This window comes from Oryctolagus cuniculus, chromosome 15 (assembly GCF_051225735.1).
Source record: "Oryctolagus cuniculus isolate XC-2025 breed Fujian yellow rabbit chromosome 15, ASM5122573v1, whole genome shotgun sequence".
NCBI classification, from domain to species: Eukaryota; Metazoa; Chordata; class Mammalia; order Lagomorpha; family Leporidae; genus Oryctolagus; species Oryctolagus cuniculus.
This window is the reverse complement of record NC_142881.1, coordinates 51,216,809-51,242,631: the sequence shown is the minus strand read 5'-3', so window position 1 is coordinate 51,242,631 and position 25,823 is coordinate 51,216,809. Positions and strand designations below refer to the sequence as shown.

Sequence of the window (25,823 nt, the reverse complement as noted above, 5' to 3'; positions counted from 1 at the left end):
TAATCACAAGCTCAATACTCCTCTAAACAAAGAGCTCCATGGGCCACCACTGTAGCCTAGCAGGTTAAGCCACCACCTGCAGCACTGGCATACCATATGGGTTCAAGACCAGGCTGCTCCATTTCCAATCCAACTCCCTTCTAATGCACCTGGAAAGCAGTGGAAGATGGCCCAAGTGCTTGGGCCCCTGCACCAGTGTAGGAAACCCTGAGGAGGTTCCTGGCTCCTGGCTTCAGATTGGCCCAGCTCTGGCTGTTGTGGCCATCTGGGGAGTGAACCTGCAGATGGAAGACTTTCTCTCTCTCTCTCTCTCTCTCTCTGCCTCTGCCTCTCTGTAACTCCACCTTTCAAATAAATAAATAAATCTCTAAAAACAAAGCAAAACACAACAAAGAGCTTCACAAGTAAAGGTAGATAGTCTACTGTTCTGTGGGGGTATAGAAAAGATTTATACACTCCCCAGATGTCAGTTTAGCTCAATATATATTGTGGATTTTTTTATATTTGTATATTATATATTTGTATATTACCTACAACCAATCAGAGAAGATATGATATTTGTCTTTTGGGGTCTGGCTTATTTTACTTAGCATAATGCATTCATTTTGTCAATTCTGGAGATTTTATGGATGGAAAATTATACTTTGATTATTAAGGTCTGATGGCCCCCAGTTTTGACTAAATGGTGGCACAAAATTTAGTGAGAAGAGGCACAAAGGAAGAGGGGCAGTTTTGAGAAGGTTAGCAGGGAGGTTGGCTGGATTGAGGTGGGAAAGTTGCTGAGATGGATGCAGATATTCGTGAGATGGGTTGCAATGCAGGCTAAAATCCTAATGCCCTTTCAGACATATCCTGTTGTTCCAGTAGCAAAATCCTAATGGAAAATAAATTCCTGTATAGGTATTTGGTACTGGGTATAAAAGGAGTTCACTGAAGGGAAGGTCTTCATGATCCAGGAAGAGAGAAAAGTATTGAAGAAAGGGGCAAACACTTGTGCTGGGCCTTTGGATGACACAGCTGGAGAATGAAGAAAGCTTGAGAAAGCATATCTGATTTGGGTGTAGCAGGAGGAGAGCTGGAGAAGCCTGAGCCCGGCCTTCTGGAGTATATCAGTCAAATCGAGATACCATGAAAGAGGAAGCACAGATAAAGGCAGGTGATGGCGGCCTTAGCAGCCAAACACTCTGCAGGGTCAGAGTCCTAACCAGATTAGCGAGGACACTGCAGTTCTCAACCACTAATGACCTTGATCACCAGGGCTCCCCAGGCTCTGTTCCTTCATCAGTAAAATAAAACACTAGGCCAGGCCATCTTAAGATCCCTTCCAGCTTTATTATTTTATGAGTCCTTCTTAGTCTTTATGAGCTGTGCTTGATTGATTGGTCTCCCTGATGTACTTGGCTCCAATGATGCATGGTCACTGTGCAGAGCTGAATTCTGCCTGTTTTCAGAATATCATAATAAACTGGTGATTGTTTTCATTCAACTAACCAAGTATGCAGATTTCTTCACAGCTGACCTGAGTAGAACTGCAAGCAGTTAGGTGCCAACTCTGACTTCCATAACCAGCTCTACCAAATCTGACTGAATCGATTATCTTACCTCAGTAGTGCTTGAAGGATGTGGTTTAACCAGGGACGTTAGAGTAGAGGGTCTTCAACTTTAACGTGATTCATAACCACCTGAGTGGGCATGCAAAATGCAGATTCCTAGGCCCTCATCTAAAGGCCTGATGTGGCAACCAAGATTGCATTTTGACAAGTTCAGTTAAGATCTTATTGAGGGATCCATTGGACTCAAAATGAGAAATTTTACATTGCTGGGGGAGAGATTTTGTTGAGAAATATTAAGTCCACCACCATGGATAAGTTACGATTTTGGTTTATAAACCAGTAACTTAACTGCAAGTCGTTGGTATGTGCAATTGCCAAGATAATAGGTAGCTAGGACTACAACACAGCTCTGAAATCAGCAACAGATCTCTCAGAAGACAGGGTGGGAAGCTGCTCTGAATGGTGACCAGTAGTTTGCCCCTTTCTGATTTGGCTGTGCTGTTCTACCTCACTAGTGTCGTCTGCTTCTTAACTGGAGTCATCACTTTGCACTGATGTGGATATGCTCACTGAGAAGAGGTCCAGCTCTCTCTGAAGCATCCAGCCTCCGGGTCCAGGAGCCAGGCCTCTGACAGGGAATTCACCAGTGTCCCAGCTTGCTGTGTGCCCTGTACCCCTAACAGTGGCTTGGCTTCCACAGCAGCCTGTCCAGAGCTGCAACTAAGCTCAGGGATGGAAGAACTACAGTGAGAAACCCTGAGATGACCGCAGCCGAGAGTCCTCAGGACAGATTTGTGCTGCTGAGCAATGGATCCTATTCAGGACCCCCAATGACCAAAGAGAACAATCTCTGTGGACGCGATCAAAGTCTGGGAAACATTTTCCATTCTGAAATGGGCTTCGTTGCATCTTTGCCTTTTGTTCCTTTCAGTTTACAGTGAATAGGCTTCTGTTTACAGCTGTTTTATAATTTACAATAAATTTACAATTTAGAAGCAGTGAGTTCTGTTTATTTGATTAAGTGCATTTGAACCTGAATTGGCCAGTCTGTGTGATAGTATATAGGAACAAAAACCACAAGACGACTTGGGGTCACAGCCTTATTTTATGTCCTTCCTCATATTTCCCACTCTACCTGGATCAGCCTCGAGCCAAGAGTCCTAATCACACATATACATACGTGTATGTGATGTGTACACTATACGTAGGTATATGCGTACATATCACAGTGTCTCAACGCATGTGTATGTGGGAGGGAGCTTCTAGAAGGCAGATTACTGGTACTTATTTTCTGATGGTCTGATTCAGTGGGTTTCAGCTGGAAGCTTAAAAATTAAACAAACATCCCAAATGGTGGTGATACTGATGAATACACTGGGTGAAAAATTAGCTAGCTCTGTCACCCCTTGGGTTTACATATTCCTTGGAGGCCTTTACCGAGTTCAGCTTAAGCACTCTTCTCATCTTTGTCCAAGGAGAGGAGTTGAAATTCCATTCCATCCTTTGAAGCTCTGCATAAAAGTCCTTTCTCCTGTAGCTCTCTCTCAAACTCCCTTCTCTTCCCCACAGTTCTTTGTTACTTCATCTGAACTCTTAGTGCATTTTCTAAATAACTGCACATGAGGTTATACAGATAATTATTCACTGGCTGCCTTTTTCAAGTGTGAACTCTCAGACGACAGTGGCTCTGTTGATGTTATGTCCGTGGTTCTTCACATTATACCTGATGTGCGTTAGGTGCTTTTAGAAGTCACTGACTGGTTCCGACTCAGCTACAGGTACATGAGACATCTGCACAAACTGACAAATAGGCAATGATTGTTTCCTTCCAAAGGCTCTGAAGTATAACTTCAATCTTTAGTGTTATCCCAACAATAAAAGCACACTTGAAGATGAAATCTCAAAGTCTTAATCAAGAATCCCTATCCTTGAGTGAATCATTTTTCCCACTTTGGTCACATTTACCAAAATCAGGTGATATAATCAATATTTTCTGTATGTGGCCTTGTGAGAGAGCAATTGCTTCTGGGGATGCACAATAAAGAAAAACAGAAGCAGAAGAAGATGGTAGTGGCAGGAGCTGGGAACCAATTTCTCCATCAGGGAGGAATCTTTTTATCTCTGGTAAGGAGGCCTTTTTTTTTTTTTTTTTTTTTTTTTTTTCTTTGTTTTGAGTCTTCTCAGAAGCAGTGGTTCCTTGGGAACAGGCATCACAGTCACGTGTCAGGCATTTAGGCATCTACTGCGTGGAGACGAAAAGTCTGTTAGATGTGGTGGGGTAGAGGAGAGGCTGTGGGGAAGGTTGCAGAGGACAGGCTTCGGACAGGGGCTGGACATCCCCTTGCCAGCGGCAGTGACGTGTGGCTGGCAGGAGATGCAGTGGCATCTGTTGGCTGTCTCCATAAGAGTCGTTATGAAAGGGCCTACACCTGCCCTCCTTCAGTGCAATCAGCTGTAAAGATCCCAGAGGAAGGGGCATCCTACATACAGAGCCTTCAGTCTCAAAGTGGTGCTGCTCTGGACAAGTGTCAGGTAATCCTGAAGTCTGCTTTCCTCCCACATCCCTCAACAGGATGGAATTTTAGCTTGATTTCAGCCCCCAATCAAAATGTCTCAGGATGTCTCCTCCAATAGATATTTTAGAGATGTGTGCATCTGTTCCATTTCTTCTTCACAAACAAGCTGTGAAGGAGATGAGCCCTCTACGACTTCAGTTTCATGGCTCAAGAATGGAAGGTCCAGTACATTTCCTGAGAAATCTCAATGAATGATGATGAGTTATGGCTGAATGAATAATCACCTGTCTTCCAATCATGGTAAGTGTGGGGAGATGGGGCCCAATTATCTTCCCTCCCAGGCAGAAAGCACAAAGCAGTAATAAAATTGGAAAACTAAATATGTGGCTTGGCCATTTCAAAGAGCCTGGTCCACTACTCGATGGGCTGTTGACGGAAGATCGGTGAGCACTGAAATCAGGGAGGGGGCTTTAATCTGGAGGTAATGTCAAAGTCAGTGCAGGAAGAATCAATAGATGACTATGTGAGTCATTGAGCTTTGTTGCGAGCAGCAGCCTTTCACATCAAGCACCTTACAGCCACAACACAGCAAGATAAGCAGGGCTTCTTACTCTCCACATCATAGGAATTAAAGCTATTACAGAAATTATTTTTAAAAGCATTTGTTTATCACTTATCTCCCAACTACAGGGTGCCAGGCACAAAGGCAGGCATTCTTTCCCCAGACCTCTCAGCACAGACGGTCCAGCACCAGTTAATGTAACTCTAAACATCCAGTAGGAATTGGTATTAGACCATTTGGAGGTTCAGATGATGGGGGACATTTAAAGGTCCAAACAAATAATCCTTTTAAAAAATAGTACAAATGTGTAAGAACCTAAACCACATGAGGCCATATCAAGTCTTCTCACGGAACCGGAGAGGTGCACAAGAGTCCCAGAGCCACAACAGCCTGTTCAGACTTCAGAAATGCTCTCAACACTGTTTTGTGATGAAAGCTCATGAAAACAGCAGATGCATGGGTAACACTGAATAAGGTGAGAGAGTAGCCAGATGGTTGCTAGGAAGGCCCAGACTAATAACAATGCTACTGTTTACTATGGTTCTGTTTTTCTTTTTTAAGATTTATCTTTATTTATTTGAAAGGCAGAGTTAGAGAGAGGCAGAGGCAGAGAGAGAGAGAGAGAGAGAGATCTTCCATCTGCTGGCTCATTCCCCAGATGGCTTCAAAGGTCAGAGCTTCACTGATCCAAGGCCAGGAGCCAGGAGCTTCTTCCAGTCTCCCACATGGATGCAGGGGCCCAAGGACTTGGGCCATCTTCTACTGCTTTCCCAAGGCATCACAGAGAGCTAGATCAGATGTGGAGCAGCCAGGACTTGAACCGGCACCCATATGGGATTCTGACATTGCAGGTGGAGGCTTTACCCCCTACTCCACAGAGCCAGCACCACAGCGCCAGCCCCACACTTCCTTTATTCTTAAAAATGACTTTAGTGAGGCCTATTTTACATAGCATATAATTACTCTCATCAAGTGTGCAATTCAATATTTTTGCAGTACATTTCCCAAGTTGGGTAACCATCACCATAAACCAAGTTTAGAATATTCCCATCTCCTTAGTAATTCTATGTGCCATCCAACTCTTCCTTTGGAAAGTCAAGGTGAAGGAGCTGGGGCTGTGGCATAGCAGGTTAGCCTCCACCTACGATGCCAGCATCCCATATGGATGCCAGTTTGAGACCCGGTTGTTCCACTTCCAATCTGACTCCCTGTTAATGCACCTAGGAAAGCAACAGAAGATGGTGCTTGGGCACTCGCACCTACATGGTAGATATGGATGAAGCTCCTGGCTCCTGGCTTCAGCCTGGCCTAGCCCTGGATGTTGCAGACATTTGGGGAGTGAACCAGTGGATAGAAGACTTTCTCTCTCTCTCTCTCTCTCTCTCTCTTTCTCTCTCTCTTTTGCTCTCTCTTTCTCTGTAACTCTGCCTTTCAAATAAATAAATAAATCTTTAGAGAAAAAAAAGAAAGCAGTTCTCAGCCTTAGACAGCCCCCCAAGATCGCCCAAAGAACGTTAAATACATTTGTCAAAGTTTTCCTTTCCCTTCTCAGAACAGTCAGGGTCAGAGCCCAGGCTTGCTGTATGTTTTTGAAAATTCTACAGGCTGTTAGGTACAACCTCGAGAACAAGTGTCCTGCTAATCACCAGCCTCAAGAGCAAATCCAATCACCATCAACCCACCTTACATTGATCTGGCACTTTCTCATTTATTATTTAATGTAAGCCTTGCCAAGCCTTAGGGGACAGATGACAAAGGAAACTAAAGCTTGCTCAAAGTCACACAGCAGAGAGTGAGCCCCTGTGTTAGAATGCTGGGCTTCTGATGTCCAGCCTAGTGATCTAGTGATTTTTTTTTTTTTTTTGACAGGCAGAGTGGACAGTGAGAGAGAGAGACAGAGAGAAAGGTCTTCCTTTTGCCAATGGTTCGCCCTCCAATGGCCGCCGCGGCCGGCGCACTGCGGCTGGCGCACTGCGCTGATCCGATGGCAGGAGCCAGGTACTTATCCTGGTCTCCCATGGGGTGCAGGGCCCAAGTACTTGGGCCATCTTCCACTGCACTCCCTGGCCACAGCAGAGAGCTGGCCTGGAAGAGGGGCAACCGGGACAGAATCCGGCGCCCCGACCGGGACTAGAACTCGGTGTGCCGGCGCCGCAAGGTGGAGGATTAGCCTAGTGAGCCGCGGCGCCGGCCCCTAGTGATTTTCTTATCACCCCAGGTCAACCTTCTGTATTCCAATTGCAATGGCAGGGACATAGCATTTTAGAACTACTTCCAAGAAGCTGTTTGCTTAAGCACCATGAGCCTCCTAAAAGCAGTAGCGAAGGAGTGTTTCTCCAGTTGCACACACATCTACGAGATAAAGACCCATTCCAAAACCAACATGATTTCAGAAGTCCCCAACATTTGTCCGCCTTGTGCTAGGAAGCATCTCGCCCTTTCAGCATCACCCAGGCCGCACCGTGCTCCCGTCCCTGCGGACTTTCTCCCGACCTGCTCGGTGCTCCTGTGATGCCCCCCTCCCACTTCTCCACCTCACTGAAGACTGTGCAGAAGCCACCATTCTCTTGGTGCTGCAGTGTCTCTTCCCTGGCTACCTCAGCGCTGGAAATTGGCCCTCACCCCCTTCACATTCGGTCTTTGAGAGAGACCATGAACCCAAGCATGCTGAGAGTTCACTGCTTTTCACTATTGGTAGATCAGGTCCTTATTTCTACCACCCTCTCTCCATGGCAACCGTCTCTCATGGCATCAGCCCATTACCTTTGGACCACGTGTTGCTTCTTCAACGTCTCTTCTCTTAGGGGGATCCTTCCCGGGAGACTCACAGCTGCTGTGGGAAAATAAAGCCATGCTAAGTTTGTGACATCTGCTTTCTGGAAATGTCACAATCTCTGAGCAGGCTCAGAAGATGAGAGCTCTCCCAGCTCAGTAAGGATAAATTTACCACACAATTAAGTTAACCAGAATTCCCAGTTCTCTGCACATTCTGGTTAATAAAGGTATTTATCACATATACATGACAAGGTCAATGTCGACTGTATTTACTCTAAATCAGAAAGTGATTGCTTGTGCCTCCCAAGGACTGGTGTGGATGAGAATCATTTGGGAACCCTTTCAAATGCGGACTCTTGATCTCCCCATCCAGAAGCACAGACAGGGCCTGAACGTCAACTTGTTCTTCATCACCCGGGGAACTCTGAGCTGCTTAAACCCAGACAGTATACTGAGAAATGCAAATCTACAAGCTCGGGCCTCCAAATAGGAACTGTCTGGGAAGCTTTCCTTCAAAAGCCTTCACATAGGTTCCACATTAGAGCTATTTGGAGGCAGAATCTAACAAGAGAACAGGAGGTCGGAGAATGGTGGGGTGTCCTTGAGCCTTTAAAAGATCATCTAGAGTTGGGAACTACTGTCTTAAACTGAATAGCTCCCTAAAATCAAAACTCATGGTGACATATGAGAAGTCATTCTTTGACTTGGGGGGGCCAGGCTTCTCCCCAAAATAGAGAAGCAAATAATAGACTGTTTTCTTCATGAAAACGTTTCCTTAAGCTATCCATTACCTCCCCCAAATGTGACACCTTGATATTTGATCCTTCAATGATAACATTGGGTGTTTAATTTAACATCCAGGGATTTGATTCTGTCGGGATTGTAGCACCAGATGGCTGTACCAGGCTGAAAAGAGAAGCCCTCCCCATGCTGTGCAGCCCCCGTGTGACTTCCTCTTCTTGCCTCTCTTTTCTGTTTGCAAGTAGACAGATTAAGTTTACATATTGCTGTCATCATTCTCCACCCAGATCTGAGAACAATGCAACAGAAAACAGGATGCCTAAGCAGACAACAGGACTCAGTGTTTAAAATCAGCACTGTCCAGGAGAAACACGAAACACATGTTTGCCTCTGTCTGCAATTCTGTGATTTTTATCCTCAATTATCTCTCTCAGCTGTTCCCAGCTCGCCTCTCTCCAGGCACCCCAGCTGCTAGGTGTAGCTTAATTAATTTAAATCCTCATAAAATGCTGCGGCTTTGCTCCCTACTACCCTCTGATTTACAAACATAGTTCCAACACAGTTTGTCCACCCTACTGGCCTCTGCAAAGAACCAGGCTGTGTGCTAGGCCCTGGGTACGAAGATGAAGATAGCTCAGTGAATGCCATGGTGTAGAACGGGACAGCAGGATCACGGCCACGGCCGTACTCACCATACCTGGGGGCTAACGCAGCCATCCCAGCAGGACGCTGTGCAGGCCACAGCGGGACAAGGCATGCGAGAATGAGGGGACGTCCCTCGGAGGGGGTGGCACAGGCCTGCAGTCCTGAAGGTTAACCAGGAGTGTGCACAGGGATGAGACGGCATAGGGGAAGGGAGCAAACCGCTTAACTACCTGGAGTTGGCTCTTCCCTGAGAGGAAGGCCAGAAACGACAAAGGCAGATGCGGGTCCTGATCGGCCTTGTGAGGCGCGAGGAGCTGGTGAAGAACCCTCTACAGAAAAGTTGCGAGGGCTTTTGGATCCTTCTCCAGGGGAACTGCCTGGACAACTCAAGCAAAGAACCCAGCCCCCAGGCAACCTCCTGACCAGACTTCCCTGGCCGTCGTAATTGATGGGGAAGGGGGAGACAGGCCGGAAGTGGACCGATCTGGAGACACCAGCTGCCCTGACTTCATCATGGCCAGGGGCATGGCTAAGGGGAGGGATTCCTCCTTGTGATGGGGGAAACGAGCAGACAGCTTGGTGCTGCCTGAAGAATTGTCTTGCTCTGCAGAAAATCATTTTGGTCTAGAAAAGAATACAGTCAACCCTCCACATCAACAGTGTTCTGGATCCACGATTCTTCCAACTGCAGATCAAACCTCTTTTTAAAAAAATCACATCTGTACTGAATACAGTTCTTTTTCTTGTCATCGTTCCCTGTACAACACTGTACAACAACTATTTATGTAACATTTACATTGCTATTATTAGTAGGAAACCAGCGATGGTTTACAGCATACAGAAGAATATGCATAGGTGATAGGCAAAGGCTGCGCTATTTCATATAAAGGACTTGAGACCCCTCAGATTTTGAAATTCTTGGGGGTGGTCCTGGAACCAATGCCCGCAGCTGTGAGGAAAGATTGTATGTAGCTTATGCACTGAAGACCACTTTGAGTACACAGAGAAACAGAGAGAGAGAGAGACTGTGACAGTTTTCAGTGCCCTACTTGTAGACTTGGGTCTCCAAAGCTGCTTGGTTCCCCTTCCTAAGACTCGGTTGTTCCCTGAGTTTTCCTCTGTGCCCTCTCCTCCTCGTTATCCTTCTAATTCCGTGAGCTACTGTAACTCGGGGCTTTGGCAGCCTGGGCCCAGGCACACTGACTGATGATGAGGTTCCCGTTCACCCCTCCTCTACCAGAAATGCCCACAGGCTTGCTCGCACCTTGGCTGCAAAAGAGGCTCTGCCAAAGCCGGCATATGACTCAACAAACCTGTCCAAAAACTCTCCATGCCAAAAACAAATAAACAAAAACGTCCTTAGATTAAAAAAAAAAAAAAAAAAGGCGACTACAAACACCCAAGAAAGGATAGCTGTTGTAAATAAAACCCTGACCCTTCGCTTCGACTACATAGGCAGTTGCACAAATGAACAAATAAAACTGCAATTCGAAAACATCAGGCAGTCAGGGACACGGAGCCACCGCTCTCTGTGGGCGTCTTCCACTCTGTCTACCCGTCCTGAAGATGGCAGAGACCCAATTTAGAAGGCTGAAGCTGTGTCCTTTATTTCCACCACACCAGTAACGTGACCAGATGTGCATGTTAATACGATTTCTCTGGTTTGCTGCCCAGGCAATGCTTGTGCTATAATTCTTTAAGGTTAAGACTAAGTGAATTCATCCCATGTATGGTTGGAAAAATTAGAAACCATACTTATTTCCAAAGGAACAAGACACAAAAGTGTATTTATTAAGATATCAAGTCAAGGACAAGTGCATCGGGCCTAAGACCAACTGGTTGGAAGAGCACCCTGGAACTAAACTGGGTTTCTATTCATTTAGAAAGAAATGGGTGGTCTCTGTCAGCATGAGGGGCCAGTAGTCGCAAAGGCCTTTGTAAGCAAAGCGCTGAGCCGGCCAAGGGAGCTGACTGGAGCCTGGCTGTCTCTGGCCCCGCTCAGATAACACACAAGAACTCCAACCTCAGTGGTTTACGAGGCATTTTGAGGGCAAAGCCACAGAGGTTTCATTCCTGTAACCTGGCCCGAGTGTTCCCACAGCACAGGGAGAAGTGAGACTCTCTCCCCTGCCAAACTCCATCAGAAAAAGCACACCCTATTGGCAGCAGCCTCTTCTCCTAAGGATTCTGGGAGAAGATCCAGACAGAAGCACTTTATGTGGGGCAAACCAGGCATCCTGCTTCCTCTCCTGGCAGGCGGACATTTTCCTTTGTGTCTGTTGCAGAAATGAGAGCTAGATCACATGCCTAGGTACCTAAAAGATGGAAATCAGTGACTAAGGGAAAAGCTGCAAAGGTTAGGTGAGGGGCCCAGAGGGAGGGGAAGGAGGGCGGAGAAGACTGATTTAGGGCAACAGGGCCATTCCACTGGGTCAGGCTGCTCTTGACAAAGGATCTCTAAGGGGAGGCTGAGATGGAGCCAGCTTGCTCCCGGGACTTCCGTCAGCAGCGGAAAGCCAGCCTGGGGAACTGCCGGCGCTGACTCTTGTGTCGCGAGTGGAAGTTTCCTATTTTTGGCTAGGATGAAATGCTTACCTTTTTGGTGGCAAGACAGTGCTGCAACTGCAATGGAAATGAAAACCCATTACCACTCCTTGGCTCTTTGTCCTATCCCCAAGAACTCTGCACTCTCTCTGACCTCAGAAACTAGCTATTAGATACCCAGCTGCAAAACTAACTTACTACAAATGGCTTTTTTTTTTTTTTAGTGTTTTTCTAACTATACATGCTTCTTAGAGGAAAGAAAATATGAAAAAGTACAAGGGACAGGCATTGGCATAGCAGTTGAGACACCACTTGGGATGCACACATTCCATACTGGGAGTACTGCTGACTCTGGCTTCCTGCTAAGAGAGACCCTGGGAAGTAGCAGGTGGTAGTTCAAGTATTTGGCTCCCTCTCATCCATGTGGGAGACCCAGATTGAGTTCTGGGCTCCTGGATTTACCCTGGCCCAACCCTGCCTATTACATGCATTGGAAGAATGAATTAGTCAATGGAAGGTCTGTCTGCCTGCCTGATTCTCTCTCTCTTTCTTCCTCTCTTCTTCCCTCTCTCTCTTTCCCCTTTAAATTAAAAACAAAGCAAAGCAAAAGTTCATCTACCTGAACCACCACAAATATTCTGGCAGAAAAAAAAAAATTCCATTCTTCCCTTCTTCTCTCCTTTGCAGAATCCTTTTCTCCACCAAATATTTGTAAATATTTATTTATGTACTTATTATGCATTTATTTATTCGAAAAGCAGAATGACAAAGAGACTGGTTTACTCCCCAAATGCCTACAATCTCCATGACTGAGTCAGGCCAAAGCCAGGAGCCTGGAATTTTATCCAGTGTCCCACATGCATAGAGGTGATACAAGCACTTGGGCCACCATCCACTGCCTTCCCAGGTGCAATAGTGGGAAGCTGGGTTGGAAACTGAGGAGCCAGTACTCAGACCAGCACTACAGTGCAAGATATGTTGTAAAAGACAGCTTGACCTACGGTGCCACAGTGACTGGCGCTTCTCTTCTGGATATTTATTAGATATCTATATGACAAGCACTGTCCATTCAAGTGTGTTTGTAAGACAGTATCTCTGCCCTTATGCCTTAGAATCTAACTGTCCTTGGAGATCTCTTCCTCTCTACATAAACACATAAAATTTTACAAGCATAAAATATAATTTTAAAAATGTATTTGTATATACAATTGTACACAAATGAAATTGTTTTAAAATCAACATGTAACCTACTTAGATCTCCTCTCAAGAATTAGTCATAAACATCTTGTTAGTGTGTATCTCCATGGTAATGACTCCAAATTGAGATGGCTCACAGACCTGGATTGTGTTCCTGGCTACCATCTTTAGACTTAGAACCAGCCAAAGCCATTGCAATCATTTGGGCAGTAAACCAACAGACAGGAAATCTGTGTGTCTGTCTCTGTATATACCCCTCTGTCTCTCTGTAAGCCTTTCTGCCTCTCTCTCATATATACATATATATATATTCATATATTTAAATATATAAATCTTTATATATATGTGTTTCATATTTTGGTAAAAAGTGTCACATTATTCTCTGCAAAGACCATAATAATCTGGGCAGGTAATAATGATGTGTAGAAAACCAGTACTTCACATCCAGTTTCCCACTGCCTTTCAACTATATATAAATATGTACTGACTTTTTAAATTCATATTTTGCCTTTTTCCAATGAGATCAAATTTACTGATTTTTTTCCACACTTTCTTTTTTTTATGATGCTTAGAAAGGATTTTTTTCCATCATAAAAGTATTTTAACAGATATTTTATTCTAACACATGCTGGTTTTATATATATTCAAACCTTTGAGCCATCTGGAATTTAAAGGGTAGGTAAGTTTTTTCTGCCAAGGGCCATTTAGATATTTATAACATCATCCAGAGGCCACACAAAATTATCAACTTAAAAATCAGCCTGCTATGGGTTTATTGAATGTTGTTTCCTGCCTGTGATTGCCTTTGGCAGGGCCACACTAAATGATTTTGTGGGCCTTATATGGTCCGTGGGCTGGACCATATACAATTTACAGTTTACATAAGGAAATAGATTTATTCTTTCCTAAACATACAGAAGAATTGTTACTTCAAAGGCCTATTTTCATGTACAGGCTGTGAGCTTTGTGGAGTGATTATTTATTTTTTCTATATACATACTAGTGCCAGAAATTCCACAGTTAGAGGGTAGATTTACATTGTCAATTAGAATGTAAATATCAGATGGAGAGGAAATACCTCAAGGTTTGGCAGCCACGTATTTGATTTATTGTACACCAAGCCTTTTCAAGAGCAATACGAGACATGCAGAATGGATTTTGGAGGGAGTAGGTGGAAGATTGAGCATTTCTAGAGGAAAAAGAAAGACGGACGATAGAATTTGGCATTGCTGGAATACAGAGCTGGTGGTAGAAAATTGTGAGTGATGAGGCCAAATGGGAAGGCAGGAGCCAGATGCTGGCAGGTCTTATGTGCTATTTTAAGAGGTTTAGACTGTTTAATCTGGGTGACATGGTAGGGAATCGTGGAGGTAATTAGGTGTGGAAGGGGCACGGCAGATTTAGATTTGGAGTAGATTATTATTTTTTTAAAGATTTATTTATTTATTTTATTTGAAAGGCAGAGTTACAGACAGAGAAAGAGAGGAAGAGACAGAAAGAGAGGTCTTCCATCTGCTGGTTCACTTCCCAAATGGCCGCAATGGCTGGAGCTGCACCTATCCAAAGCCAGGAGCCAGGAGCTTCTTCCTGGTCTCCCGTGTGGGTGCAGGGGCCCAAGGACTTGGACCATCCTCTACTGCTTTCCCAGGCCACAGCAGAGAGCAGGATTGGAAGTGGAGCAGCCAGGACTTCAACTGGCACCCACATGGGATGCTGGTGCCCTAGGCAGAGGCTTTAACCACCACGCCACCGCGCCGGCCCCTGGAGTAGATCATCCTAATGGCCTCATGGATAGCTTATTTGGGGACAAACAGGACAAACCATTTAGGAGGTTGTGGAAGTAGACAAATCAAGAATCAAATCAGAATAAAGGTTTTGGCAGTAATTGATGGCAAAGAGCTGAGCAAGTTGGGAAATACGTATGTAGTGAACTGAGTACGTGAGGGCAAAGGAATAGGAGGGATGATGGCCAGATTTGTAGCCTGTGATTGTATGGATGAAACACCAACTTGATGAAATGAAGTATGCAAAAACGATTAGTAATTAGTCCCCTGGGAAAATGCAGATGAAATTCACACATAAACCTAAATAGCTTAAGAAAAAAAAATTGCAATTCCAAGTGTTGGTGAGGATAAAGAAATTAGAATTCTCACATGCTGCTGGTACGAGTATAAATGGACACAACCCTTTGGGAAAGTGTTTGGAAATACCTACGAAGGTCAACATAATGCATAACCGTCATTGAGCCATTGAGACAATGATCTCACTTCTGGGTATATAGTTAGCTAACATAACTGTTTATGTATGTTCAACAACAGTATAGTTTCACTATTCAAAATATCCTTCTATTTACAATTTTTAAAAGTCCATCAGTAGTATAATGGAAAGTTGCAGTTCATTAATGCAATAGAATACCACATACTTATGAGAACACATTACTGCAGCTACCTTCAACAAATAGATGAATCTCATATGTAGAACATTTTGCTAAAGAAACCAGACACAAAAGGAACATACTACATGATTGCATTTATATAACATTCAAAAATCAGCAAAACTAATCTCTGGTAGTAGAAGTCAAGATAGTGTTACTTTTAAAGCAGGTAGGAGAGTGACTGAAGGGCATGCAGGGAGGCTGCTGGATAATGTTCCATTTCTTGATGTAGGTTTTGCTTATTCAGGCATTTGCACTTTCTGGAAATTCACTAGGCTGCATCCTTAAGAGATGTGTTCTCTCTGATAGGAGCTTACTTCAGAAATATTCCTGGGACAATGGAATTAAAAGATAAGTGTATTTTGGTGCACAAATTTTTGAAATAATGTATATTTTTTCATAATACTCATAAACTTTTCGAAGACTTCTCATCTACTTCAGTTAGAAGTTTAATAAGGAACAGACACTTGGCCTAGCAGTTAGCATACCTGCCTTCCACATCAGAGATGCCTGTGTTCAATTCCTGGCTTCCACGCCGGTCTCCAACTGTGGCTAATGCGTCCTGGAGGCAGCAGTGATGGCTCCAGTAGTTGGGATCCTGCCACCCACATAGGAGACTGGCTTGCATTTCAGCTCCAGTCTTTGGCTGTGGTCCAGCCTTGGCTCCTGCAGACATTTGCAGGAGTGAACCAGTGGATAGGAGCTCTCTCTTTCTCTCTCTTCCTCTTAATTAATTTGTAAGCATTATTTATGAAACTACAGTAATGTATGTGAGTGCATAATCAGCTAATCAGCTGAGGTGGACAGTCAGAAACCTGGATATGTGTGTGTGTGTGTGTGAGAGAGAGAGAGAGAGAGAGAGAGAATGAATCTCAGGGCAGGATGAAATGGCAGCTAAGGAGTCTTAGTCCTTGTGGAAGGACAGCATAAATGAGAGTCTGACTCTGGAGTATATCAGCACGTGGAGTGTGGACAGAAGAAGCAGAACTCATGGAGAAGACAGAACAGAAACAAGGAGAATTAGCCGGCACCGCGGCTCACTAGGCTAATCCTCCGCCTTGCGGCACCGGCACACCGGGTTCTAGTCCCGGTTGGGGTGCCGGATTCCGTCCTGGTTGCCCCTCTTCCAGGCCAGCTCTCTGCTGTGGCCAGGGGGTGCAGTGGAGGATGGCCCAAGTGCTTGGGCCCTGCACCCCATGGGAGACCAGGATAAGTACCTGGCTCCTGCCATCGGATCAGCGCGGTGCGCCGGCCGCAGTGCGCCGGCCGTGGCGGCCATCTCTCTGTCTCCCTCTCTCACTGTCCACTCTGCTTGTCAAAAAAAAAAAAAAAAAAGAAAAAAAAAAAGAAAAAGAAAGAAAAGAAAAAAAAAGAAAAAGAAACAAGGAGAATTAGAACTATGAACAGAAATTGTTACAAAAGCCAACGTACTAAAACCCTCAAGAAGGGAGTGATCGATAGCATCAAATGATGCTGAGCTGTTCAATCAGCTTGGGAGTGAAAATGTCTGTGGGAGTTGGCACCAGCAGGTTGCAGCTCACCTTAGAGTGATTTCTACAGAGCAGCAGGAATAGAGGTGATGGACTCCAGCTGGTTTACAGGAGGCTCCAACATTAATGACAGTGCTTATTTAAAATGCAGATTTCTGAGCATTACCATCTGAGACTTTGGTTCTTTAGATCTCTTAATTCTCTGATGATAGACCATACCTTGAGAAACTCTGGGTTTAAGACTAATGCCTTCCTCAAAATTGGACAAGTCCACTTAACCCTCTGAATTCCAGTTTACTCATTCTATTAGAATGAAGATATCAGTAACTACCTAGTAAGATTAGATGCGTGAGAATAAAATAAGTTAATATATGTAAGTCCCAGTGATTGTATGTCTTTCCCTCTCTATCTTGCCAGTGCCAGAAAAGGAAATTCGGCCTAAGGACAGTTCCTGATTTTGAAAAATTTGAAATTATCAATGCCAGTGATGTTTGAACTGGCATTTATTGTATCCTATAAAAATTATTCAAAAGTTCTCAGAGATAACCTAGAATCAATGACTTTTTATAAGAGAAAATGGAAAGGCTGAGAGAGAGAGAGAGAGAGAATTTAACTATGTATTGAGTTGAAAAAGCTAGATGGAATGTTCACAGCTTGCCAGCATCCTGGGAGCATGTAGACCACTAGTTATTGCTTAACAACTCTTGAAGGACTGAGGGAGCCCTGGGTCTACAAAAGGTGACATTATACCTTAGGGCAGACATGCCCATTAAAAACCAGTTAATTTAGTTTCCCCTAGTGAAACACATACTACAAAAACAAAATAGGCCGGCACCGCGGCTCACTAGGCTAATCCTCCGCCTGTGGCGCCAGCACTTCAGGTTCTAGTCCTGGTCGAGGCGCTGGATTCTGTCCCGGTTGCTCCTCTTCCTGTCCAGCTCTCTGCTGTGGCCCGGGAGTGCAGTGGAGGATGTCCCAAGTGCTTGGGCCCTGCACCTGCATGGGAGACCAGGAGAGGCACCTGGCTCCTGGCTTCGGATCAGCGCAGTGTGCCAGCCGCAGTGCGCTGGCCGCAGCGGCCATTGCGGGGTGAACCAACGGAAAAAAGGAAGACTTTTCTCTCTCTCACTGTCCACTCTGCCTGTCAATAAATAAATAAATAAAGGTGCAATGAATCAAATACTTAGACTTAACACATTGCATTACGAAGCTACACAAAATAACCTTAATAACAATTAGAGCTTCCTATGTACTCAGAGCTTTCTATAGGCCGGGAATGGTACCATTTTACAGATGAAGAAACTGAGGCTCATAGAGGTTAAAGGAGTTACTCACATGAATCTATTTGACCCAGTCTCTGCAATGATTTTGATAAAGCTCTGGGGTCTGTGCTATTCTCACACTAAGAAGATATGTTATAGACTAGGTTCTGAACTAGACACAATACTGCTTAATGTGCCAAGCAAATGATATGGAAAATCACCACTGTGGCCAGGTCTTCACCTAATCTAATTCCTCTTCCTCTTGAAAAGGCAACATGACTGCATTTCCCAAGCTCCGTGCAGTGAGGTGTGGTCATGTGCTTAAGCTCTGGCCAAGAGAAGGTATAGTTAATAAGTTTCTATTTTATTTTTGAAGGACTTTCCACAAATGGTTGTGACGTTTGGCACCTCCAGGCCTAGCCCAAGAGCAACAAGACAGAAGGAACTTGGGTCTCTCAATCACTGCTCAGAGGAGAGACATCCCAGTGGTCAGGAATACCCATTTTGGTTTTGACTCTAGTTAAAAACAAACTTGTGAGATTTGGGAGTTTATGTGTTACAGCAATGAGAATGACTTCGGAGGCATTTTTCATTGGTGCTACTCTAAGCGGTTCTGTGATTGACATCAACAATCATTAATTAAGATAGCAGCTGGATCCAATTAGTGAAGGCACCCAACACCTTTCCAGGCAGGAACCAAATTTAGTGTAAATTGTTTGTGAGTCCTTCAGAAATAAAATAGAAATTCAATAATTACAAAGAATACAATTAGGAATAAACACAAGCATACTCAGATGTATTACAAGGAAACCCAACTAACAAATCTATGCCTAAAAATTAAAAAAAAACCTACTCAAAATGGAACACTAGTTAATATGAATAAACAATAATGCTGCAACTTTAGATAGAATTATTGTTAAGTAGACACACAGACACACATACCTGAAATGGAAGGAAGAAAGTCACTTTGGTACAGAAACGTGGTGGGAAGCAGACTTGATAAAATTTGAGAGCCTATTACAGACAGTTACAAATCAGTCATGAGCATGATCAAAAAAGCAGTAGGAAATCATATAGGATAACATTGGGTTTTTAGTATAGTTGCCCATTCCTTGACCTTTGACTCAGTGTGAAAAGTTGGTTTGGGTATGGTGACATGTGTCCCACTTTGCTCAGGACAGTCGCAGCTGGAGACTGTTGTCGAAGGCCTAATTATTAACAGTGCCCCCTTTCTTTCTCAAGAGTGCCCCAGTTTGCATGATAAATTATAGGATCGCCCTTGTGTGGGACCAAACTTCAGGAGCTTAGGGCAAACCTCCCTCTCCACTCCCAACATTTGATGCTCATTGTCGCTCCCCGTCTTCGTGGAGGAAGGACACAGGACTCTGCGCTGTTCTTTTGTCTGCTTGGCCCTCCCCGGGTTTGCTGCTGGTTCTTCCCGGGTTGGCTACCGTCCTTCCACCTCCGTGGATGGGCGGGCCCCCCTGCCACTTTCCCCACTTCCGCAGGGGAGTGGCACACCGCCGGCCGGCTCTCTTGGGGGCTGCTCAGATGTTATCCGGATGTTCCCCTTAGATGTTCCTGGTGCATGTTGTCTCTCTCCTCCTTTATAGTCCTCTTCCACCAATCCCAACTCTGCTACCCATACGCCGAGTACGCTGCTCTCCTGCAATCAGGAGCAGGTCCTGCTGTTTATTGGTTGAACTGGAGGCAGCTGTGTAGAAGCTGTTTCCTCCTCTCCCAGCGCCATATTGTGGGAGAGCAGATGCATAGAATAAGTCTTAATTCCAGTAACTTAGTCTAGTCCAAGTTGCTCCCAGTTGCTCCCCACAGCTCATATAAGGCTACCAGCATTGCCAATACTACTCTGAAACCATTTTTCTCCCTTTTTACTTCATACGATACTTATTTCATTGCACTTTGGGGTGAACTTGATGCACTATCACCCTCTCCCAAGTTCCACTCCCATAAAGAACAGGAACAAACATTCTCTCTTACATGCAGGTGACATGGACTATTGGGATAAATTTGGAATTTACTCAGCAACAGTTTCCTGTTCTATATGTAATCACTACTGGAATGAATGGCAATGGTTCAATAATTTTTTAATAAGAATCATCCCTTTAGGCAGAGGTCCCCCAAATTTTACCTGGGTAATTCAAAATACCTCCTATCATAAGCCCTTGAGTTGTAGTAACAGACATTTTACAAACAGTATATTTTTGAGGGCACAATAGGATGCAATTCTGAGTGATGGTTGGTTTCTTTGTTTCACCAAGGTGATTTGGGGAGGGAGGTTCTGGTGGAGGTTGGGGGCTGAGGAAGGGCCAGGTGAATAAAACTCCTTGGAAGTATTGCCCATGTTAAATTTATTGCAGCCATTGCTATGACTCGACTTCTCAATTTAGATTTCCCATAGCCATAGAGAACTCGAAGTAACAGAATAAATATAATGCACCTTTTGGGAGATTTACTTTTACATGGTATTTATAATTTTAAATTTTCTATACTTGAATAAGCATGACTATATCATTAAATGGAACTCAAAATGCACATGAAGTTCTAAAATAAAAAATGAGTTCCTCCCAATTCTGATGGACCACGTTGTCATTCTCCCCATGTCTCCTGAGTGCTAGAGTGGAAAATTAAAGAAGCACTGCCCTGAGGTGGAACACTTGGGGGCCTTAATCATCCTATCATCTGTTACCATGGTTCCAAACATAATGGGCTGTCATAGAGCAATGCAGGATGGGGGTGGGGGTGGGTAGGAGCAAAGGCTTTGATATTGAACAGACCTGGGCTTTTTGTCCAGGTTGCCATTTCCTGGTTCTGAAGCCCTACCTAAATGTGAAATGGGAGATATGATAGTTAATTCATAGTGAATTCACAGTATTTTAATGATTAAAGAATGGTTGTAAATTGCTCAGGACAATAGCTGGTACATAATGAACATGTAACAACTGTTCATTATTACGATTTCTTCAGTGGTCTCTTGGCTCTATTCTTCAGAAATCTCTATGATCACCTAGTCTGCACAGTCTTGCTCTAGAAAGCATAAAAGGAGATGTGGAGAAGGTGGGAGTGATCCTGAAAACTCAAGCACTGTAGCAAGCTGGGGAGCTGTAGAGGGAGATGAAAGGAGCTGGGTGTTGAGCTTGAAGGACTCTGAAAAGTGACTGTAAGGCCACCAAACACAGGAGTTAGGGGAAGGGTTTATTGGTGGGTGGGGGAAGCCTGATGGGCAGAGGGGAGAGGCCAAGAGAGTAAGACAGAGGGATCAGGAGAGAGAGCCTGTGTACTGGAAGCAAGTCCTGTTACACCTTTGCCAGGGGCAGGGAAGTAAGAGCAGCCAATCTTGTTAGGGTGGGGGTGGAGCTGACACCTGTGATTGGGGCATGGCGCTTAGGACCAAAGATAACTGTGCAAGGTGTTGATAGGGGCCAGAGCCTAAGATGGCGTCTGGGGCGTAGACAGTGCCGCAGATAAGACAGTGCCATTTTACCAAATCTGACAATAGCATTCAAGTATAAGAAGTATTACAAGGATGATGCTGATGGATTGTTTTCCATTTCTACAGGGTTAGCACACGTAAGTATTGCAGTGAAATAGCTTGATTTGACACAAATAAGAATAACTAGCTAGAGATAATGACAATACCAGGACAGTTTGCTAAAGAAGAAATGGATACATCACCCTGGATACATCTAGAGAGATCCTGGCTAAAATAGGTGAAGATCTGGTTGTGGCTTCCCTGGATGACCTTTTAAATCTGAGTGACAAAGGTCAGGTGTCAGCCAATTTGAGGACATAATTTCTGGCAGATGTTTGTACAGACTCTATGACATGTAGGCAGAGATACAAATCCAGGCTTTTGGAGACATCTTTATAAAAATTAATGTGATACATAATCAGAACAGTCATAGATTTATATTGATGATGATAATGTTAATAACAGTATTATTTATTACTAAATAAAAACCTGCTCTGAGTATGTTACATGTTTTACCTCTTGTTGTTTGAATAATTAACATTTGCACCTAGTTATCTATACCACTCTAATCTAGATACAGCTTGCATCTTTTATTTATTTATCTTATTTGAGGGAGAGAGAGATTGCATATACTGGCTTACTCTTCAAATATCTGCAACCACGGAGGGTTAACAAAGAGACACCTCAGTTTGGATCTCCCATGTGGGAGACAGGAACTCAACAACTCAAGCCATTACCACTGCCCCTCCCCAGAAGGGTCCACACTGACAAGAAGCTGACTCAGGAGCCAGAGCCAAGAATCAAACCTAGTTACTCCACTATGTGATGTTGGTGTCCTGACCTGCTCCTTAGCCATTAGACCAGACATCTGCCCCTTGGAACCTTTATTTTAAATCTGCCAGGGGTGAATGCATATTGACTGACACCCCCCAGTTAAGTTCTACTCACCCTTCTAAGCTGAGTTCAAATTGTTCCTCTTCTGTGAGTATAGTCAGATCTTTCCCTAGCCATTTCTTTTTCTCCAAATTCATAGCATTTATCTTCAATACCATATATATGGAATGTGATCAGATCATTATTTTGAGATATTTGTGTTGCTATTTTACTTGGTTACTCAACTATTATCCTATTATTTAACTCTTCTTGGACGTAGGTTATATCTTCCAAGACTTATTATAAAATCTGCAGGGGGAACTGAACTGTCATAGTCATATGTTGGTTTTTCTGGCCATTCAGTATCCACGTACCAACTTTGGTAACAACAGTAAACAACAGTCAGTTTTGCTTTGGGGAAGTAATCTGTTCTCGCTGTGTGCATTCTTGATGGGATAACCACAGCTCTCTGGCCCTCTTTTCCTAATGGTAAGTACATGCCTCAAGCTAGGCTACTTGAAATTTCTCTCAGGGATTTGAAACATAAACAACAGTTGATTTATTCTAGGGACAGTGCCAATCTGTTGTCGACCTTCTGCTATGTGTACCAGATCCTGCTTTGGCTAAAGCCTGCCATTCTAACTTTGCTTTGATCTGGCTGCCTGATAGCCTTGCGATAAATTAACCAGATTTTCTGATGATGGCAAGAGCATGCTGTTACTGGTATAATTCTCAAGTTCTTTGTAGGGGCACTGCACAAAGCATAGAACTCAGCACAGACTAAGTGCTCCTGAGTGATACTTTGAAGAACTTAAGTGGAAAATTGAGCACTGACAAAAAGAGATAGCATTTATGAATGCATTTTGTAAACAGTTAAGAGGGATAAAAATTCTAGTGTAGCACCCCAAGAATGCCACATTAATCATAAAATTGTTAAATGGTGACTTTATGTCATCCTAATAACCAGCATAGCCCTCGTGGCTTTGCTTATTAAGGCATCTGAGAAGGGCAAACAGCACCTTCTTTAAAACCCCACTAAAATGCCCAAACATGCCGCTGTGCGTTCTTACTGCTAGAACTCCCAGAACTTCCTGGCCCGGTGGGTCCTCCTTTAAACACTGCCAAAGAAGCCACTGTGAGCCAGGATGCATGATGCTCTGGATCAGGCCACGAAGACATCCTATTTTTACATTTTCAAGTGGATTTAGCACAGTCATGTAAATGTGTGCTACCCAGGGCCGGAAAGAAATGAGGACAGAGCTCAGAGAAGTCAGGGAGGGGTCAACCATGAGACCAAAATAGAAAGTAACACCCACAGCAGTTGTAGTGCCTCACACATCAGGGAGGGAGTCAGACCAAATGACCTCTAGAGCCTTCCCAGTTTCCAACATTCTTTGATTCAAATTATTTCAATTGTTCATAATTATAACTCTCAGAGTCAGCTCCCACCAAGAGGCCCTGCTAAGCAGAAAGAGTGTTGAAAATGATGTTCCAGTCGTTTGCTTAAAAAATAAAAAACTCTGTTAGTCTAGAAATAGAATTTTTCATTCAGTAATCTTGTATTAGTGGGTCCTTTTGTACAAATAAATGTGCTAAGTTCTAGGAGGAAGGGTGATCAGTGATGCAGAGAAAACCAGCCACAGCTGCTGTCTTTACGTAGCTCATAATTTACCAAAAATGATGCTGGATCAATTTGTGCCTGCCTTCTGCACTAAGACCACCCTTGGTAAATAGCAGTAATCCACAGAGTAATCCGGGATGAGTGGGACTCTTGCTCTCCTAGAGCTCTTTGTCCTTCAATCACTCACTGATTCAAGTCTTCACTAACTAGGATTCCTGTACCACGTTCTGTGCGAGGTGCCGTGGATAACACAGTGACCACGCGAGTTCAGAGAGATACTGGGGATTCACAAAGCCACCTATTTAAGTTCATGTCAGTTCTCCAAGACTGTAGTCACAGTACTATTCTGAAAAACCAAGTCTGATCAGGTCACACACACCATTGTCACCACCATCCTACTTCTTTCTACTCTACTGTCCCCTGCTTCAAAACCTCCTTTGGCTAGCCTCCTAAACACTTCAAACTTGAAGGGGATCTGAGTGACAGATTGGCACCCCCTGGTACACTGACACAGCCTGGACAGATTGTAGCTGATAGAACAAGCAGACTGAAGTGTTATCTCCAAACTTATCACAAATACCCCATAAGTATTCAGTCGTCATCACTACCTACTAAAGCCCCCATGTGGTAAAGGTCCAGAGTTGGAGACCATGAAGAAATAGATCAAAGATGGTGTGGAATTCTAAGCCAAATGATTGACTTTGTGTTGCTCCAAAGCAAGGACTGTCGCCTCAGTGAACCAGATACATGGATGAATGCAGACTTAAGAAATGAGGAAAAAAATATCCTGACAAGATTCTAAGGGAAGGGGTTTGTTCATTGCTAGAACTTTGAAGCTCTCTCTGGATGGTTATTTGATATGTTCTTAGATCCTCTTAGGCTGCCATTGAAGATTGTGCCAGAATTTGACCCTTTGTCTGAAAGATGTCCTGACCAAAACGTGCTTTAAAGGGTTTGTGACTTCCACTGCCACCCACACTACATTCCCCAAATTGCCCAAGGAATTTGTAATTCCATAAAGCCTGGGAACCAAGATCAATGCACCAACCCTATGGGCATAATCCCAGTATTGATTTCTAGTTCTCTTTGTTAACAAAAAAGGCAAACCGGATTCCCAAGTTAGTATATAAGACAACAGGTCAGTAAAAGGCTAGCTTACTTAATAATGGAAAACTTTGTCTAAACCTTAGTTTCCACAGCTGCAATTGAGAATATGAATACTTATTTCCCAGGATTATTGTAAAAATTAGATGACATAATAAATGAAAATCACTCGGCACAGTGATTGAAACTCTGTAGGAGCCCAAATCATTGTTCTTGCTGTTCTCATCTCTCTGACTCTCACATAGTTAGTGCCCATAAAGCTCATTTTTCCTATTTTGGTTGTCCCTATATACCATTCATATTCTCCTTTCATCCCTCCTGAGAGACATCCTTTTGGATTCTCAGAAACCTTGTAAGATTACAGAACATTAGAGCCAGGAGAAAACTGGGGGAAACTCCTGGTTTTAAAAAAGAGTATCTGGAGGCCATAAGATTTACCCAATATCCCATGGTTAATTGGTGGCAAAACTGGAACTTGACCCATGGCTCTTGCCTCTTAGTCCAGTAACTGTTCAGCTGTATCAGTATTAGTCCAAGTTTTGAAGGTCACCTCAAATTAATCCCGTAACATAATTTTACTCAGCACCTACCTAAGTGGTACTACAAATTTTGGAAAACATCAAAAAAATTGAGAAATATTCCTTATAATTAATTATTATTTTTGACAAAAATGAAGCCAATTGATGTGTTATAGACTTCATTCCTCAGCAATTTTAAATTAATATTGAATACTCCTTTTTATGTTTCTGTTCTCAACTATGAGAACAAGAAAATGCAACTATGCACGTGGATTCTTGCTAAGCCTTTTATTGCTATGCACTAAGCTCCGTGATTGGGGTCAGGCCCATGTTCATTTTCTTTATACATACTGTCCAATTAGATTTCCCAATAATCCTATTTTATAGATGAAATGAGAAACAGCACAGAGACTTAAAGTTATTTGCCCAAATTGCTCTCAGAAGCCAAAGCCTGTATTCCCACTCCTTGCACTTCTTTGAATTTTTAACTTCAGTAAT

The 25,823-nt window shown here is 43.7% G+C and overlaps 1 long non-coding RNA gene across 1 annotated transcript; it reads right to left on the bottom strand.

Moving 5' to 3' along the window:
- Positions 1–14,945: 14,945 nt before the first annotated feature.
- On the bottom strand, positions 14,946–19,359 carry LOC149121992 (uncharacterized). The gene is made up of 3 exons (XR_016221343.1): positions 18,662–19,359; positions 15,456–15,633; positions 14,946–15,297 (listed from the first exon to the last, which is right to left on the bottom strand). It is a non-coding gene; the product is annotated as an uncharacterized LOC149121992 (long non-coding RNA).
- Positions 19,360–25,823: the final 6,464 nt, after the last annotated feature.